Raw genomic sequence first — 18,021 nt, 5'->3', positions numbered from 1 at the left:
TTGGGTATCACCGCGTCCGTGACAACCTGCTCTATAAAATTAGCACATGATCTAACCTGTCAGATGAATGGTGTAAATAACAAAAAAAAAAACGGTGCCAAAAAAGCAATTTCTTGTTACCTTGCCGCACAAAAAGTGTAATATAGAGCAACCAAAAATCATATGTACCCTAAACTTGTACCAACAAAACTGCCACCCTATCCCGTAGTTTCTAAAATGGGGTCACTTTTTTGGAGTTTCTACTCTAGGGGTGCATCAGAGGGGCTTCAAATGGGACATGGTGTCAAAAAAACCAGTCCAGCAAAATCTGCCTTCCAAAAACCGTATGGCATTCCTTTCCTTCTGCGCCCTGCCGTGTGCCCGTACAGCTGTTTACGACCACATATGGGATGTTTCTGTAAACTACTGAATCAGGGCCATAAATAATGAGTTTTGTTTGGCTGTTAACCCTTATTTTGTAACTGGAAAAAAAATATTAAAATGGAAAATCTGCCAAAAATGTGAAATTTTGAAATTGTATCTCTATTTTCCATTAAATCTTGTGCAACACCTAAAGGGTTAACAAAGTTAGTAAAATCAGTTTTGTATACCTTGAGGGGTGTAGTTTCTTAGATGGGGTCACTTTTATGGAGTTTCTACTCTAGGGGTGCATCAGGGGGCTTCAAAAGGGACATGGTGTCAAAAAAACCAGTCCAGCAAAATCTGCCTTCCAAAAACCGTATGGCATTCCTTTCCTTCTGCGCCCTGCCGTGTGCCCATACAGCAGTTTATGACCACATATGGGGTGTTTCTGTAAACTACAGAATCAGGGCCATAAATAATGAGTTTTGTTTGGCTGTTAACCCTTGCTTTGTAACTGGAAAAAAAATATTAAAATGGAAAATCTGCCAAAAAAGTGAAATTTTGAAATTGTATCTCTATTTTCCATTAAATCTTGTGCAACACCTAAAGGGTTAACAAAGTTTGTAAAAATCAGTTTTGAATACCTTGAGGGGTGTAGTTTCTTAGATGGGGTAACTTTTATGGAGTTTCTACTCTAGGGGTGCATCAGGGGGGCTTCAAATGGGACATGGTGTCAAAAAACCAGTCCAGCAAAACATGCCTTCCAAAAACCAAACGGCGCACCTTTCACTCTACGCCCCGCTGTGTGGCCGTACAGTAGTTTACGGCCACATATGAGGTGTTTCTGTAAACGGCAGAGTCAGGGCAATAAAGATACAGTCTTGTTTGGCTGTTAACCCTTGCTTTGTTAGTGGAAAAAATGGGTTAAAATGGAAAATTAGGCAAAAAAATGAAATTCTCAAATTTCATCCCCATTTGCCAATAACTCTTGTGCAACACCTAAAGGGTTAACAAAGTTTGTAAAATCAGTTTTGAATACCTTGAGGGGTGTAGTTTATAGAATGGGGTCATTTTTGGGTGGTTTCTATTATGTAAGCCTCGCAAAGTGACTTCAGAGCTGTAGTGGTCCCTAAAAATTAGGTTTTTGTAAATTTCTGAAAAATTTCAAGATTTGCTTCTAAACTTCTAAGCCTTGTAACATCCCCAAAAAATAAAATATCATTCCCAAAATAATTCAAACATGAAGTAGACATATGGGGAATGTAAAGTCATCACAATTTTTAGGGGTATTACTATGTATTACAGAAGTAGATAAACTGAAACTTTGAAATTTGCTAATTTTTCCCAATTTTTGGTAAATTTGACATTTTTTTATGCAAAAAAAAAAAAAAATTTTTAACTTTATTTTACCAGTGTCATGAAGTACAATATGTGACGAAAAAACAATCTCAGAATGGCCTGGATAAGTCAAAGCGTTTTAAAGTTATCACCACTTAAAGTGACAGTGGTCAGATTTGCAAAAAATGGCCTGGTCCTAAGGTGTAATAAGGCTGTGTCCCTAAGGGGTTAATAATTTTTATGACCATAATTAATAATTCTTAATTGAATTATTACGACCCGACAACTATCTTACTCTAAGTCTAAAGAAGGTGTGCAAGAAAATAGAGGAGTGGGAGAGACCATTGTTACTAGAAGATGAAGGTCCTTTTCCTCCAAGGCTCCCACCTGGATATGGAGAGGTATATCCAAAAGAGCCTGATGGGCGACCGAAGTACCGGCCCAGAAGTAGAAAACAGCCTGTCTGCCACCACTGCAAGAAATATGGACATACTGAATCAATGTGCTGGCAGTTAAACGGGTAACCCCTGAGGCAGAGGACCGCCCCTCGGGAGGTAGAACCGTAGGTCCAAAAGACCCAAGCTGGATGCCTAAGTATGTAGGATCCCGCCCGAAAATTAATATATGTATCAACGGGATACCCTTTGAAGCCCTGTTGGACACTGGGTCACAGGTCACCACCATTCAACGGCCTGCCTTCGACAGTTCTGGGATCCAAGTCTCCTCACCCAGCCACCAGAGGCCTGGCTAGATATCATCGCTAGCAACGGTAAGCCAGTGAAAGTGCATGGGTATTGGGAACCTACCCTTCAGGTGGGAGAAGCCACCCTGCCACAGCAAGGCGCGATTGTGGTACAAGCCGGAGATAAAAGGAGGACAGCCTGTGATTTTAGGGACTAATGTTCTTAAAAATTGTTACTCTGAAGTGCTTGAAGCATTGAATCAAACCATATCGTCCGCCTCACCTGCTTCCAGAAGTTATTCAAAAAACTATTAGCGTGCTGTGTGCTCAACAAAGGTTCGCCAACAAGAAAAGGAGAAATTTGCACTGTTCGGATCCGGGATAACCGGCCGGTAATTTTGCCTCCAAATTCCCCGATCATCCTGTGGTGCCGTGCTGTATTAGGGATCCAGGGCCAGGACTATCAAGCCCTAGTGGAACCTATTCCTATTAAGGATCATCCCTTCGTACGGACAGCCAAGAGCCTGGTGACCGTGTCTCAAGGTAAAGTGCCTGTTCGTTTAATCAACTTTGGTGATCATCCCGTTACTCTCTTTAAACACTGGCCCGTTGCTCAGCTTTTCCAGGTGTCTTTCCAGGATACGATCCGTCTGCCTGCCGCGGAGGCGTTCCAGACCGCGCAGAACAGCAGCACCCCAACGGCATCCTGGTGGGAAGAACTACATGTGGGGAACGAATCCACCCCAAAGGAGCAAATAGAGGGAGTCCTGAAGCTGGTGAAGGAGCACCACCAGGCTTTCAGCAAACACTCCACAGACTATGGAGAGGTCAGTGTGATCAAACACACCATACCCACTGGCTCTCACCCTCCTATTAAGGAGAGGCACAGACCCATACCACCTACTACCCATCAGTCTGTGAAAGAGATGATACAAGAGATGAAAGACTCTAATATAATCCGGGACAGTCATAGTCCCCGGGCTGCGCCCCTAGTACTTGTTCGAAAAAAATATGGCAGCATCAGGTTCTGCGTGGATTACAGGAAAATTTATCAAATCACCCACAAAGATGCATATCCATTGCCACGCATTGAGGAGTCCTTGACTGCCCTGGGGTCATCAGCCTATTTCTCCACCTTGGACTTAACCAGTGGGTACTGGCAGGTACCCATGGCCCCAGAAGATCGAGAAAAGACCTATGGGCCTGTTTGAATTCAATGATATGCCATTTGGACTGTGTAATGCTCCAGGAACATTCCAGAGGCTGATGGAACGTTGTTTAGGTCATAGGAATTTTGAGACGGTACTATTATACCTGGATGACGTCATTATATACTCCAAGACGTATGAGGACCATCTAAAGCAAATATGGCCTCAAAATCAAGCCATCCAAGTGCCACCTGCTGAAACCAGCCGTCAAATATCTCGGGCACGTTGTCAGTGCCGAAGGAGTGCAGCCTGATCCTGATAAACTTGCTGCTGTCCGTAACTGGCCTACTCCTACGACCGTGAAAGAGGTGAGAAGCTTTCTCAGTTTTGCAGGGTATTATAGGCGTTTCATCCCGCATTTCGCACAAATTGTGGATCCCATCCAGGAACTCTTGAGGGGGCATCCAAAGAGGAGCCAAAAGACTCCTATTCCTGTTGAATGGAATGAAGAGCGGGAAATTGCCTTCCAACTCCTAAAGAAGAAGTTGACTGAACCCCCTGTTCTGGGTTACCCAGATTATCAGAAGCCATTCCACCTCTACACAGATGCCAGTAAAAGAGGCCTGGGGGCAGTGTTGGCTCAAGTGCAAGATAACAAAGAAAGGGCGATTGCCTACGCCAGCAGATCCCTGAAGGGAGCTGAGAAGAACGACCAGAATTACAGTTCTTTCAAGCTGGAGTTTCTTGCCTTAGTGTGGGCTGTGACCGAAAAGTTTAAGGACTATCTCGCTGCCACACCGTTTGTTGCCTTCACAGATAATAATCCCCTGGCGCATCTGAATACAGCCAAATTAGGGGCACTGGAGCAAAGATGGGCCTTCCGCCTTGCCAACTATGACTTTACTGTGAAATACCGGGCAGGCCGCTCCAACGACAACGCTGATGCTCTGTCACGACTCCCCACTACAGAAGCCCCAGATGAACCGAAAGATGCCTGGGAAGAGGTGGAGATGCCAGCGTTCTACGATAAATTTACCCAGCAGGATAATATCCGTGCTGAAGATTCCCCTGCTGCTGATCCTTCCTCATCAGATGGTCCTGAGTCCAGTGGTGATCAAGAAAGATGGATTAAGCTCCAGTCCGAAAGTAGAGTCCTCGGTGAACTGCTTGACTTCCTTACCAGTGGAAAAATCCCTGAGAGGATCCGCAGGAAGAGTGCAGACCCAGAGCTAGTGAGACTGTGGAGACATCGCCATCAACTATTCCTTCAAAAAGGCCTGTTGCTCAGAAGGAGTCTGGATCCAGTGTCCTATGATAGAGTGTATCAAATTCTCCTGCCACGTCAGGATGCCAGCCTGGTGCTGGATATGTATCACAACCAGTCCGGACACTTCGGTGTGCAAAAGACTGAGGCCACCATTCGCAGAAGATTCTATTGGATCGGGATGAGAGAAGATATTGAGAAATGGTGCCGAGAATGCACTGCCTGTGCTGTGGGGCGGACTGAACGCCATGACCAGAGGGCGCCTCTCCATCCTATTGTAAGTAAGACTCCTTTAGAACTTGTTGCCATTGATCATGTAAAGTTGGAGCCGAGTCACTCAGGGTACACGTATGCCATGACTATAATTGATCACTTCACCAAGTTTGTCGTAGCAGTGCCTGTGAAAGACCTGACAGCCAAGACCACAGCGGAGGCGTTCTGGAAGCATTTCCTGCTGCCCTACGGCTGCCCAGAAAGGATCCTCACCGATCAAGGGTCTGCGTTTGAGTCACAGCTGTTTCACGAGATGTGCCTGCTACACAACTGCCAGAAGGTCCGGACCACCGCTTATCATCCGCAAGGTAACGGACTCTGTGAGAAAATGAATAAGACTCTCATTGAAATGCTGAGAGCAGTACCCCCTGAGACGAGGGGAGATTGGCCTACTCTGTTGCCGCAGCTTATTTACACTTACAATAACACCATCCATTGTTCCACCGGTTACACCCCGTTCTATTTGATGTTCGGCCGACAAGGGAGATTGCCTGCGGATCACTCCCTAGGGGTACAGGTGCCGGGTGTGATCAACCCACTGCCCAAGACTGATTGGGTAGTGGAGCACCAAAGGCGTCTTCTTAATGCCAAGGAGATCGTGCAAGAACACATGGAAACTGTCCGGGAACGCCAGCAAAACGAATATAACCAGACTGCCCATGCGGAACCCCTGGCTCTTGGAGACAAGGTGTGGTTGAAAAACAACCACCGGACCAGCAAGTTGGACAGCAAATGGGAAAGGATTCCCTACCTTATTACGGCCATACCCAATGCTGCGGCCCACATTTACCAGGTCTCCAGAGAAGGAAAAGGTCCCCAAGTTGTTCACAGGAACCGCCTCAAGCCCTGTATAGAAGGAGAACCAGCGGCAGAGGAGATGGAGCCTGAGCCTTCCGAGGAAGAGTTGCCGGCTCCACCTATGGACCCTATGCAGGCTGTGGAAAACTTGATCCATGATAAAGAGCCGCTCCACTGGGCCCTCACGCCTTGGTTGAATTTATTAGTTCCTGCTCCTGTTCCTGTTAGCCCTCAGCCTCAGGACACCTTACCCCAGAGAGCTCCTGAAGAAGCTCCAGAGGCGGGGGGCTCCTCTGACGAAGGTCCACCCGTTCTACCAGGGGGCACCCACCTGTGAGGTTTGGGGACTACATTATGGGCCCAGGTAGCCCCTCACGGGAAAGCCCTGTTTAACCTTTGCAATCCTGGGTACGGACTCATGTTCTTCTTTGAGCCTCTAAGTACTTATGTTTATTTACATTTTCCATGGACTATCCTGGTATTTATTGATACGCTGTGCCAGGTCAGCGCCCCTGTTCCCTATTATCCTGAGAGAAGAGAACGACGCCCCCTTGTCACCACTCCTTCCAGTGATCCTGTTTGCCCACTGTTATATTGTTAATGTGGTGAATGCTGTATATGCATGTTCTCATCTTTCAGGTTGCCGCTTCCAGATGGGCGGACCCTCCATGTTGCGCCGAGGACAGGCAACGTCATAGCATGGGGGTATGTAGTGTCCCACTAGGTAAAGGTGGGCACTGCACAGGTTAATGTGTTTCATTGCATTGAATGTCATGTGCATGTTTTTCCCTGTATTATCTGGGTGTCAGGCCTGTCAGGGATTAGTTTAGCCTCCCGGACGCTAGAGGGAGCTAGAGAGCCCTAGTTATATATAGGAAGGCCCAGACAGGGGAGAGTTAGTTCATTCCAGGGGATTAGAGGAGTTACCTCATCAGCCTGAAGCTCCTGAGGCTAGGATTAGCTCAGTTGAGTCACCCCAGTGGCAGGACAGTACCTCCTGGGAGAAACCCACAGCCCTTCACCAGACAAGACAGGATATCACAAGTAAAGATAAGTAACACTGATGGGCAGATGCTTTAGAAAGTAAAGCAAGAATCAATACAAGAGGAAGATCTATTTACCAAGGATTTAAGCCACCATTTAGGCATCCGGGCCTTGGGATAGAAAGCCAGACAGGAGTTCTAGAAAGAACAGTGTATGCTATTTCTGAGGAAAGGTACAACCTGATTCTGAGTGCATTGTGGATTTACCCTCTGAGTATCTTGCATAATCAGTACCTGCCATCTTGTGAAGTAAGCCTGCTTGTAAAGCTTGTGATCTAAAGGACTGTGTCACTATCTGTATGTACAAAGTTGGACTGTTAAGTAAAGCAACGTTTGGTTCACTATACCACCCGTGTACCTCACTTATTCCAACTATCAACCGGTGTGCCACCGTCAAAGGCACTGGCGTCACGAACCCTAAAGGGACCTTGCTCCGGGCACTCAAAATACCCGTAACATCCAGGGCACCTCATCCACCATCAGGCCTGGTCCCTACAAGAGTGTGCCCCAGAGGAACCGTGTCTACCTCTCCTTCACTGCCACATGCCTGCCCAGGGTTCTCCAATACAGTGAGCAACCCTCGATTGCCCATAACCGTGACCTCACTTCGCTATACCCTGCAGGTCTGGCGTGTGGCAAAGGCAGTCTGTCACCTAATTTTCACAAATATAACTAAGAGCACTGCTCCACAGAAGATTGCAAACCCTTTCCAAGCATACCCGTGTGTACTGTCTGTATTCCATGTCCAGGAAAGGCACTTTTATTCTGTTGGAAAACAGCTCCCAAGTGCCAAAGTAAAAACAGAAATCAAGTCAGGAGTGAAAGCTAACAGCCATATCTTCTGATATAGTGGATATAATGCTGTCATTCTAGTATCGTTTCTAAGGTTGCCAGGTCAGGCCAATATTTCTAGCTAGTACCAATCCTAAGATATGAGCAGCTAAAGCAGCCCTCCCCTCTTCAGTCTGGTGTGCTTTGGGCACTTGGAGCAGCAGAGCTGGGCACTTCAGAGCCGTTTTCCAGCAGAATAAAAGTGCTTTTCCTGGACATGGAATACAAGACACAAAGTACACACAGGTATGCTAGGGATGTGTATGCAATCTTCTGTGGTACAGTGCTTTTAGATAGATATATTGGTGAAAAAGAGGTGACAGACTCCCTTTAATTAATTCAAATCTTTAGTATCCCACGAGATAATGCTAGGTCTTGCTTCCTCCTTCTCATAATCTTTGGTCAAGCAATAAAAGAACTGGCTGACCCTGATTTGTACCCCTTCCATCAGCCACTCCCCAGTTAAAAATGGAACACATCAGCAAATTAACCCATTTTCTTTGCAGGATTTCTACAAGGCTCTGAGCTTCAGGAAAAGTCGGAAAAAAAACACTAGGCAAATGTATGCATCTCCAATTTTCTGCGTTTATTTTTCATTTAAATATGTGCAAGTAATGACCCTACAAGTCAGTATTGTAAACATTTTATTTTTTAATGGGAGTTAAATTTTCTCACTTTTTACGGTGGATTTACATCATTGGGATATTTATCAACCCCATACTCCATATAAGTAGCGTGAAAACTTTTTAAAAGGGTTTTCCAGGATTTTGTTTAACCGATGACCTACAATTGTGTTCAAAATAATAGCAGACATCACTAACCTGATCAATCACTGTTTTTGGTAGAAATGATATTTCTACATGGCAAATAGTTTACTAGCAGGTGTAGTAGAGTAATAGAAACAGTCATGACATGCATGCTGATGATTGTGTGTAATTGAATCACTAAGTGAAAGGGGCATGTCAAAATAATAGCAGTGTGGAGTTCAATGAGTGAGGTCATTCATTCTTTGACAACAGGTGGCAATTATTGCCCTTCTTTAAGGAAGGAGGGCAGCAAATGTACATGCTGGTCACAATGCATTTCTCTCTGAAATTCTAAGGAAAGTGGTCGTTCCAGACATTGTCCAGAAGAACAGCGTACCTTGATTAAAAAGTTGATTGGAGAGGGGAAAACATATAAAGAAGTGCAGAAAATGATAGGCTGGTCAGCTAAAATGATCGCATAGGCTTTAAAATGGCAACCAAAACCTGAAAGACCTGGAAGAAAGTGAAAAACTACCATTCAAATGGATAGAAGAATAGCCAAAATAGCAAGGACCCAGCCAACAATCAGCTCCAGGAAGATCAAAGAAGGTCTAAAGTTACCTGGGAGTACTGTTACAATTAGAAGATGCCTATGTAAAGCCAAGCTATCTGCAAGAAGCCTCTGCAAAGTCCCACTGTTGGGGAAAATTTTTTAAAAACACCACATGTGCTGAAGAGGTTACAATTCACCAAAGAGCACATTTACTGGCCTAAAGAGACATTTTGTGGACTGACGAAAGTAAGATTGTTCTTTTTGGGTCTAGTGGCCAGAGACAGTTTGTCAGACGACCCCCAAACACTGACCTCAAGCCACAGTACACTGTGAAGACAGTGAAGCATGGTGGCGCAAGCATCATGATATGGGGATGTTTCTCATACAACAGTGTTAATCATCGCATACCAGGGATCATGGATCAGTTTGAATACATCAGAATACTTGAAGAGGTCATGCTGCCTTATGCTGAAGAGGAAATGCCCTTGAAATGGGTGTTATAACAAGACAACGACCCCAAACACACCAGTAAACGTGCAACATCTTGGTTCCAGACCAACAAGATTGACGTTATGGAGTGGTCAGCCCAATCCCCGGATCTTAATCCAATAGAAAACTTGTGGGGTGACATCAAAAATGCAGTTTGAGGCAAAACCAAGAAATAGAGAAGAACTGTGGAACGTAGTCCAGTCATCCTGGGCTGGAATACCTGTTCACAGGGGCCAGAAGTTGGTTGACTCCATGCAACACAGATGTACAGCAGTTCTCAGAAACTGTGGTTATACAACTAAATATTAGTTAAGTGATTTAAAGGAAAGCTAAATCTTCCAAAGTTTTTCAGTTTATATAGTGAATGTTTGAGTTTGTAAAGAAGAATACAGAACACGGCTATTTTTTTTGAACAGTCTAATATTCATTTTTCTTCAATTATTTTTTTAGAGGAACAACACAAATTTGATATATTTTTCTTCATGTTTTGATTTGGAATAGAATGTGTAGTGTTCCCAATGCATTTGTGTGTATGGAAATAAAAGCTATTAGAAGGATTTTGAGCTATATTCACTTTTTTAAACACATTGCTATTATTTTGAACACAACTGTATCTAAAATCAGTGGAGACCTCCGACAATCATCTGTTTAGAGAGCGCCGCTGCATCCTGTGAGCGCCGCTGCCTTCTCGCAGCTTGCCAACCACAGCGCCGTACATTGTACAGCGGCTGTGCTTGGCATCACTTGAATGGGGCTGCTCCTATGTCACATGACACATAAACGGGTCAACACTCGGCCTAGGAAAAGCAGAGAGAAGGCTGTGCTACTGCTTTCTCAAACAGCCTGTCGGTGGGGATCCCGGCTGTCCGATTCCACCTATCACCTATCCTGAGTATATCAGTATCAAAATCTCAAGAAACCCCTATAAACACCAAAACTTTTGTGCAAATGCTGTTTCTATGCTGCCCTTGCCACTTTCTGAAAAAGGGCAGTGTTGTGGGCTGAACACGGCTATTTTTTTTGAACAGTCTAATATTCATTTTTCTTCAATTATTTTTTTAGAGGAACAACACAAATTTGATATATTTTTCTTCATGTTTTGATTTGGAATAGAATGTGTAGTGTTCCCAATGCATTTGTGTGTATGGAAATAAAAGCTATTAGAAGGATTTTGAGCTATATTCACTAGCATAGATTTTATGCTAGGCGCACGGACTGCCATAGGATGCGCCTCATCATAAATTAAGTGCTGGCAATGCAGAGGATATTAAGCCTGGCATAGAAAACACTGGTGTGTTTTTCAGCACTTTTGTAAGTTTAAAAAGTGTTAAAATTAAAAAAGCCAGCTCCAGGTGTTAGTTGAAAGTCTATGAGAAATTTGTTAAACTATGAAATTTGGGACACCCATGCTTTTTTCTGCTGCAGTTTTTTTCCTAATTTGGCACCCATTTCGTGTCTCTGGTGAAGCACCCGTGTGTTTTTCAGGCATACAAAAATGTAGATGGTTCTTTCAGCTAAGCCAATCTTTGAGCAATTGCCTCTTCTACTTAGGAGTTGGCTAGGTACTCAACATGATAATCCACCCAATTGATTTATATCAGGGATGCCCAACCTGTGGCTCTCCAACTATTGAAAAACTACAACTCCCAGCATGTGCTAATAGCTGAAGGCTGTCGTGAGGCATGCTGGGAGTTGTAGATTTGCAACAGCTGGAGGGCCGCAGGTTGGGCATTGCAGATTTTTATGAAGAACTTCTGGACTACATACACTCTTCCTTTTAAAATGTAATAAAATGGACTGTCAGTGACTTGTCTAGAATTAGCAGAAAGCTCTGCATTCAGGTATATTTTAATTGTAGACTTCTACGTACAGATCAAAGCAAGTAGCAGCCTCTGATCTTGTATCAAGGGTTTAAATATCATGTAGGACTGCGCAAGATGAATCTTCTAACACCTCACCCAAAAAAAGGAAAAACATACTGAATAGCTGACAATCAATAACATTTTTGGGCATGTGATGAAACAGTTCCGGTGTTTGTTTGTTTTTGTGTAGGATTCACATATAGCTAGGCTTGGTTTCAGCTCGGCCTGCCAAGTTTTGTAGACACCCACTGAGTCTCAGATCTTCTTCTCAGTGCAGCTGCTGGTGACAAGTGGGTACTTGCTCTAGCACTCTATGTAATTGACTTACGGAAATGATATGAAACTAGACAGCCTGTTTTAAAGAAAACATTACAAATGAGTGAATTCTGCAACTCGAAAGGACAAAAGTTCAGTGAAACAGGAGAACACGTCACATTATGCATTGTGATTCTTACTCATTCTCGTCCGCTTATAACTTGTCATTATCAGAATACCAATTCTATTTTGAGAGCTTTTTCCTCTTTCACATTCATTAATGCAAATATTGTCATCTCATCATCATTATCCATGTGATACACACACACACACACACACACACACGGTATATATTCACCCCCCCTTCCCTTTGCCCCAGTACAGGATAACTGGTAGGGGTGAGTGGTCCAGTCTTTCAGATAACAGAACTAAGAAGCAGAACAGCTGCATGGAAAAAAAATCTCCTGCATGTCTTCAAAGGTTGTACAACAGTCTGTAGCTGGACCTCCACAGTCCTGGTAGTTTTTGGTCCTGGTAGAATTAATCTGTTGCAGTGGTCACACATGGTATACAGGCATATCACTGCTGCAGTCAGAACAACAAAGCCCAGAGCAAAGGATGGAGCGGGACAATTACTGTATTTTTTGGACTACAACACACTTTCCCCCCCCCAAAAGCAGTCTGAGTAAGAATGAGGGTCTGATCTGAGGAGTAATGGGGGGGGGGGGGGGGATCTGATCTGAGTAATGGGGGTCTGATCTGAGGAGTAATGGGGGTCTGATCTGAGGAGTAATGGGGGTCTGATCCAGAGGCCTCATGATGCTCGAGGTTCTGATCTGACACCTGGTCTGATGGGGGTCTGATCTGAGGTCTAAGAAGGAATAGGGATCTGATGTGAGGTATGATTAACATTGGGGATCTGATCTGAGGTCTGCTGAAAAATATTTTCTTCCTCTATATCCTAGGTGCGTTTTATGTCCTGGTTTGTTTTAATGAGCGAAAAATACAGTATAAATTTTTTTTTTATTCTAACACTATCCCTGCCAAACACCTCAGTAAATTTGTAGAGTCCTGTACATATTACTTCAGTCCCAGAGCAAATCTCTACAAACCATTTACATTTCCAGTTCCCATTTTGCTCATGTACACTGATAAATGACTAGCTATTGTGGGCAAATTGGCAGAATTCATTAGCACAGTTTTTTTTTCCCCTCCATCTTCAATAAAAGGACAAAGGTCTTGCAGATATACTCTATATATGGCATATCACCAGGCGTGTCATGTATATGTGTTACAACGGGGTAATTGATGCAACTCTTGTCAGAACATAATCCGAATGAAAGTAATGGGATTATTTTTACCTTCAATTTAAAACTTATTGGTGGAAAAACCACACATGAAACGGCAGGGGTGGACGTGTGAGAACAAGCCTTCAGCTGGTCTTACATTTAAAGGGGTAGTATAGCTTATGCTACTTTCACACTTGCGTTTAGATTTTCCGGTATTAAAATCCAGCAGAGGATCTCAATACCAGAGGAAAAAAAAAAAAAAAAAAAGTGTCAGTTTTGTCCCCATTCATTGTCAATGGGGACAAAACATAACTGAACAGAACGGAGTGCTTCAAAATGCATGCCGTTCCATTTGGATGCGTTCCCATACCGGGAACCGCAGCTTCCTGCTTCTTTCCGTCATGGGATGCAGAGCAATAAGGATACGGCATGACCCACAATACAAGTCAAAGTCAATGGGGAGGGATCAGTTTTCTCAGACAATAGAAAACGGATCCTTCCCCCATTGACCTTCAACAGAATTCATGACGGATCCGTCTTGGCCATGTTAAAGATAATACAACCGGATCCGTTACTAACGGACGCAGATGGTTGTATTATCAGTAACGGAAGCGTTTTTTTGCTGATCCCTGCCATGTCAAGCAAAAACGCAAGTGTGAAAGTAGCCTTCGGATAAGTCATCACTATCAGATTGGTGAGGGTCCAGCCCTTTACACACCTGCAGATCAGCTGTTGGAAGAGAATACATTGCTCCCCCACACTGTGACCCCTTCAATATTTTCTTGCCTGCCATCTACATAGTGGTGATGACGCAGAGCATTTACAGCTTGGTCCCATTCACTTTAATGGGACGAAGCTGTAATTACCCTTCATTTCTGCTGACAATGTCCATAAAATCCAGCATCGCAGATCACAATCTCAGCAGACAATAAAAATCTTTATAGTGTATAATTTTAAAATGATGTTTGGGTGAAATGGTTGTCTACTATGTGTGGACATCTAGTGCTCTAAAACGGGCAGGGAATGGTGAACTGAATGGCCAGAAAGCATTCTAGCTGCATTTAAAGGGTGACAACCCCAAATGAAGCTGTATGACGGTGTAGGGTAAAAAATATACATAAGCCTCTTAATTGTATGTATACTAATGCCAGAAACCTGACTAATAAAACTGGGGAACTGGAATTAGTGATGTGTGAGGAGAACTATGACATAGTGGGAATAACAGAGACATGGCTGGATGATAGCTATGACTGGGCAGTTAATGTACAGGGTTATAGTCTGTTTAGAAAGGATCGCCAAAAAATGGAGAGGGGGAGTGGTCTGCCTTTATGTAAAGTCCTGTCTAAAGCCCATAGTCCAAGAAGACATAAGTGAGGAACATGAACATTTGGAGTCACTGTGGGTAGAGATACATGGAAGCAAAAACAATAATAAATTACTAATAGGAGTTTACTATAAACCACCTAATATACCAGAGTCCACAGAAAATCTACTAAACGAGATAGACTAGGTGGCAAATCATAATGAGGTCGTTATTATGGTGGACTTCAACTACCAAGATATAGACTGGGAAACTGAAAGATGTACATCTCATAAAGGAAACAGGTTCTTGGCAATAACCAAAAGACTATTACCTTTCCCAACTGGTTCAGGACCCGACTAGAGGGACTATTAACCAATAGACATGACAGAACAACAGATGTGCAGGTCGGGGGACACCTGGGAAATAGTGATCACAAAGTAATAACCTTCCAATTCATTCAAAAGAGTTTCTTCAGGGAGGTAAAAAAAATACCAAGCTTCAAAAAAGCTAAATTTAGCCAACTAAGAGGCCATGCTGGGACAAAGTCCTCAAAAATAAAAATACAGCCACAAATTTGGATATTTTTAAAAGCTTCCTAAAATCTAATTGTGAGAGGTACATACCTTATGGGAATAAAAGGTTAAGGAACAAGAAAAAAACAATGTGGATAAACAGAACTGTAAAGAAAGCATATAAAATCACTAAAACAAGAGGATACCGAGGAAGCACCGAGAAACTATAAAAAGGAAAAAAAATAGAATATGTAAAAAAACAAATAAAATCAGCCAAACTAGAGACCGAGAGATTAACTGCCAAAGAGAGCAAAACTATCCCTAAAATGTTCTTCAATTAAATAAATGGTAAAAAATATACATCTGAAGGTGTCTGCCCTCTACAGAGTAAAGAGGGGGGAGTTGCAAAGAGCGATGAGGAGAAAGCAAGGCTATTAAATATTTTTTTCTCCACTGTACACTACGTGCAGAATTATTAGGCAAATGAGTATTTTGACCACATCATCCTCTTTATGCATGTTGTCTTACTCCAAGCTGTATAGGCTCGAAAGCCTACTACCAATTAAGCATATTAGGTGGTGTGTGGTCTAATGACATCAACACCCTATATCAGGTGTGCATAATTATTAGGCAACTTCCTTTCCTTTGGCAAAATGGGTCAAAAGAAGGACTTGACAGGCTCAGAAAAGTCAAAAATAGTGAGATATCTTGCAGAGGGATGCAGCACTCTTAAAATTGCAAAGCTTCTGAAGCGTGATCATCGAACAATCAAGCTTTTCATTCAAAATAGTCAACAGGGTCGCAAGAAGCGTGTGGAAAAACCAAGGCGCAAAATAACTGCCCATGAACTGAGAAAAGTCAAGCGTGCAGCTGCCAAGATGCCACTTGCCACCAGTTTGGCCATATTTCAGAGCTGCAACATCACTGGAGTGCCCAAAAGCACAAGGTGTGCAATACTCAGAGACATGGCCAAGATAAGAAAGGCTGAAAGACGACCACCACTGAACAAGACATACAAGCTGAAACGTCAAGACTGGGCCAAGAAATCTCAAGACTGATTTTTCTAAGGTTTTATGGACTGATGAAATGAGAGTGAGTCTTGATGGGCCAGATGGCTGGATTGGTAAAGGGCAGAGAGCTCCAGTCCGACTCAGACGCCAGCAAGGTGGAGGTGGAGTACTGGTTTGGGATGGTATCATCAAAGATGAGCTTGTGGGGCCTTTTTGGGTTGAGGATGGAGTCAAGCTCAACTCCCAGTCCTACTGCCAGTTTCTGGAAGACACCTTCTTCAAGCAGTGGTACAGGAAGAAGTCTGCAAGGTAAGAAAAACATGATTTTCATGCAGGACAATGCTCCATCACACGCGTCCAAGTACTCCACAACGTGGCTGGCAAGAAAGGGTATAAAAGAAGAAAATCTAATGACATGGCCTCCTTGTTCACCTGATCTGAACCCCATTGAGAACCTGTGGTCCATCATCAAATGTGAGATTTACAAGGAGGGAAAACAGTACACCTCTCTGAACAGTGTCTGGGAGGCTGTGGTTGCTGCTGCACGCAATGTTGATGGTGAACAGATCAAAACACTGGCAGAATCCATGGATGGCAAGCTTTTGAGTGTCCTTGCAAAGAAAGGTGGCTATATTGGTCACTGATTTGTTTTTGTTTTTGAATGTCAGAAATGTATATTTGTGAATGTTGAGATGTTATATTGGTTTCACTGGTAAAAATAAATAATTGAAATGGGTATATATTTGTTTTTTGTTAAGTTGCCTAATAATTATGTACAGTAATAGTCACCTGCACACACAGATATCCCCCTAAAATAGCTAAAACTAAAAACAAACTAAAAACTACTTCCAAAAATATTCAGCTTTGATATTAATGAGTTTTTGGGGTTCATTGAGAACATGGTTGTTGTTCAATAATAAAATTAATCCTCAAAAATACAACTTGCCTAATAATTCTGCACTCCCTGTATTCACTGAAGAAAATAAACTGTCAGATGAAATGCAGAATTTAAAAGTTAATTCCCCATTAAAAGTGCCCTATCTGACCCAGGAAGAAGTACAGCGGCGTCTTAGAGAGATTAAAATAGACAAAATTGCCAGGACCAGATGGCATACACCCCTGTATTCTAAGACAATTAAGTAATGTCATAGCCAGACCCTTATTTCTGATATTTAAGGACTCTATACTGACAGGGAGTGTTCAACAGGATTGGCGCATAGCAAATGTAGTGTCAATATTCAAAAAGGGTCAAAAAACAGAGCCCGGAAACTATAGGCCAGTAAGTTTAACATCTGTCGTGGGTAAACTGTTTGAAGGTTTTCTAAGAGATGTTATCTATGAGTAACTCAATGAAAATAAGCAAATAATGCCATATCAGCATGGCTTCATGAGGAATCGGTCATGTCAAACTAATTTAATCAGTTTCTATGAGGAGGCAAGTTCTAGACTTAACAGTGGGAATCAATGGATGTCGTATATCTGGACTTCTCCAAAGCATTTGACACTGTACAGCATAAAAGGTTAGTATATAAAATGAGAATGCAGAGGGTGGTTATTAATGGTACACACTCAGATTGGGTCACTGTCACTAGTGGGGTACCTCAGGGGTCAGTATTGGGCCCTATTCTCTTCAATATATTTATTAATGATCTTGTAGAAGATGACACTAATCTGTGTAAAGTAATTGACACGGAAGAGGACAATATACTGCTACAGAGGGATCTGAATAGATTAGAGGCTTGGGCAGAGAAGTGGCAGATGAGGTTTAACACTGACAAATGTAAGGTTATGCACATGGTAAGGAATAATGCAAGTCACCCGTACATACTAAATGGTAAAACACTGGGTAACACTGACATGAAAAAGGACCTAGGAATTTTAATAAACAGCAAACTAAGCAGTAAAAACCAGTGTCAGGCAGCTGCTGCCAAGGCAAATAAGATAATGGGTTGCATCAAAAGGGGCATAGATGGCCGTGATGAGAACATAGTCCTAACACTACAAATCATTAGTCAGACCACACATGGAGTACTGTGTACAGTTCTGGGCTCCTGTGAACAAGGCAGACATGGCAGAGCTGAAGAGGGTACAGAGGAGGGCAACTAAAGTAATAACTGGAATGGGGGAACTATAGTACCCTGAAAGATTATCAACATTAGGGTTATTCACTTTAGAAAAAAGACGACTGAGAGGAGATCTAATTACTATGTATAAATATATCAGGGGTCAGTACAGAGATCTCTCCCATCATCTATTTATCCCCAGGACTGTGACGAGGGGAGA

The sequence above is a fragment of the Bufo gargarizans genome, chromosome 2 (genome assembly GCF_014858855.1).
Source record: "Bufo gargarizans isolate SCDJY-AF-19 chromosome 2, ASM1485885v1, whole genome shotgun sequence".
In the NCBI taxonomy this organism is placed as follows: domain Eukaryota; kingdom Metazoa; phylum Chordata; class Amphibia; order Anura; family Bufonidae; genus Bufo; species Bufo gargarizans.
The sequence above is the reverse complement of the archived record's forward strand: the minus strand, read 5'-3'. Positions refer to the sequence as shown.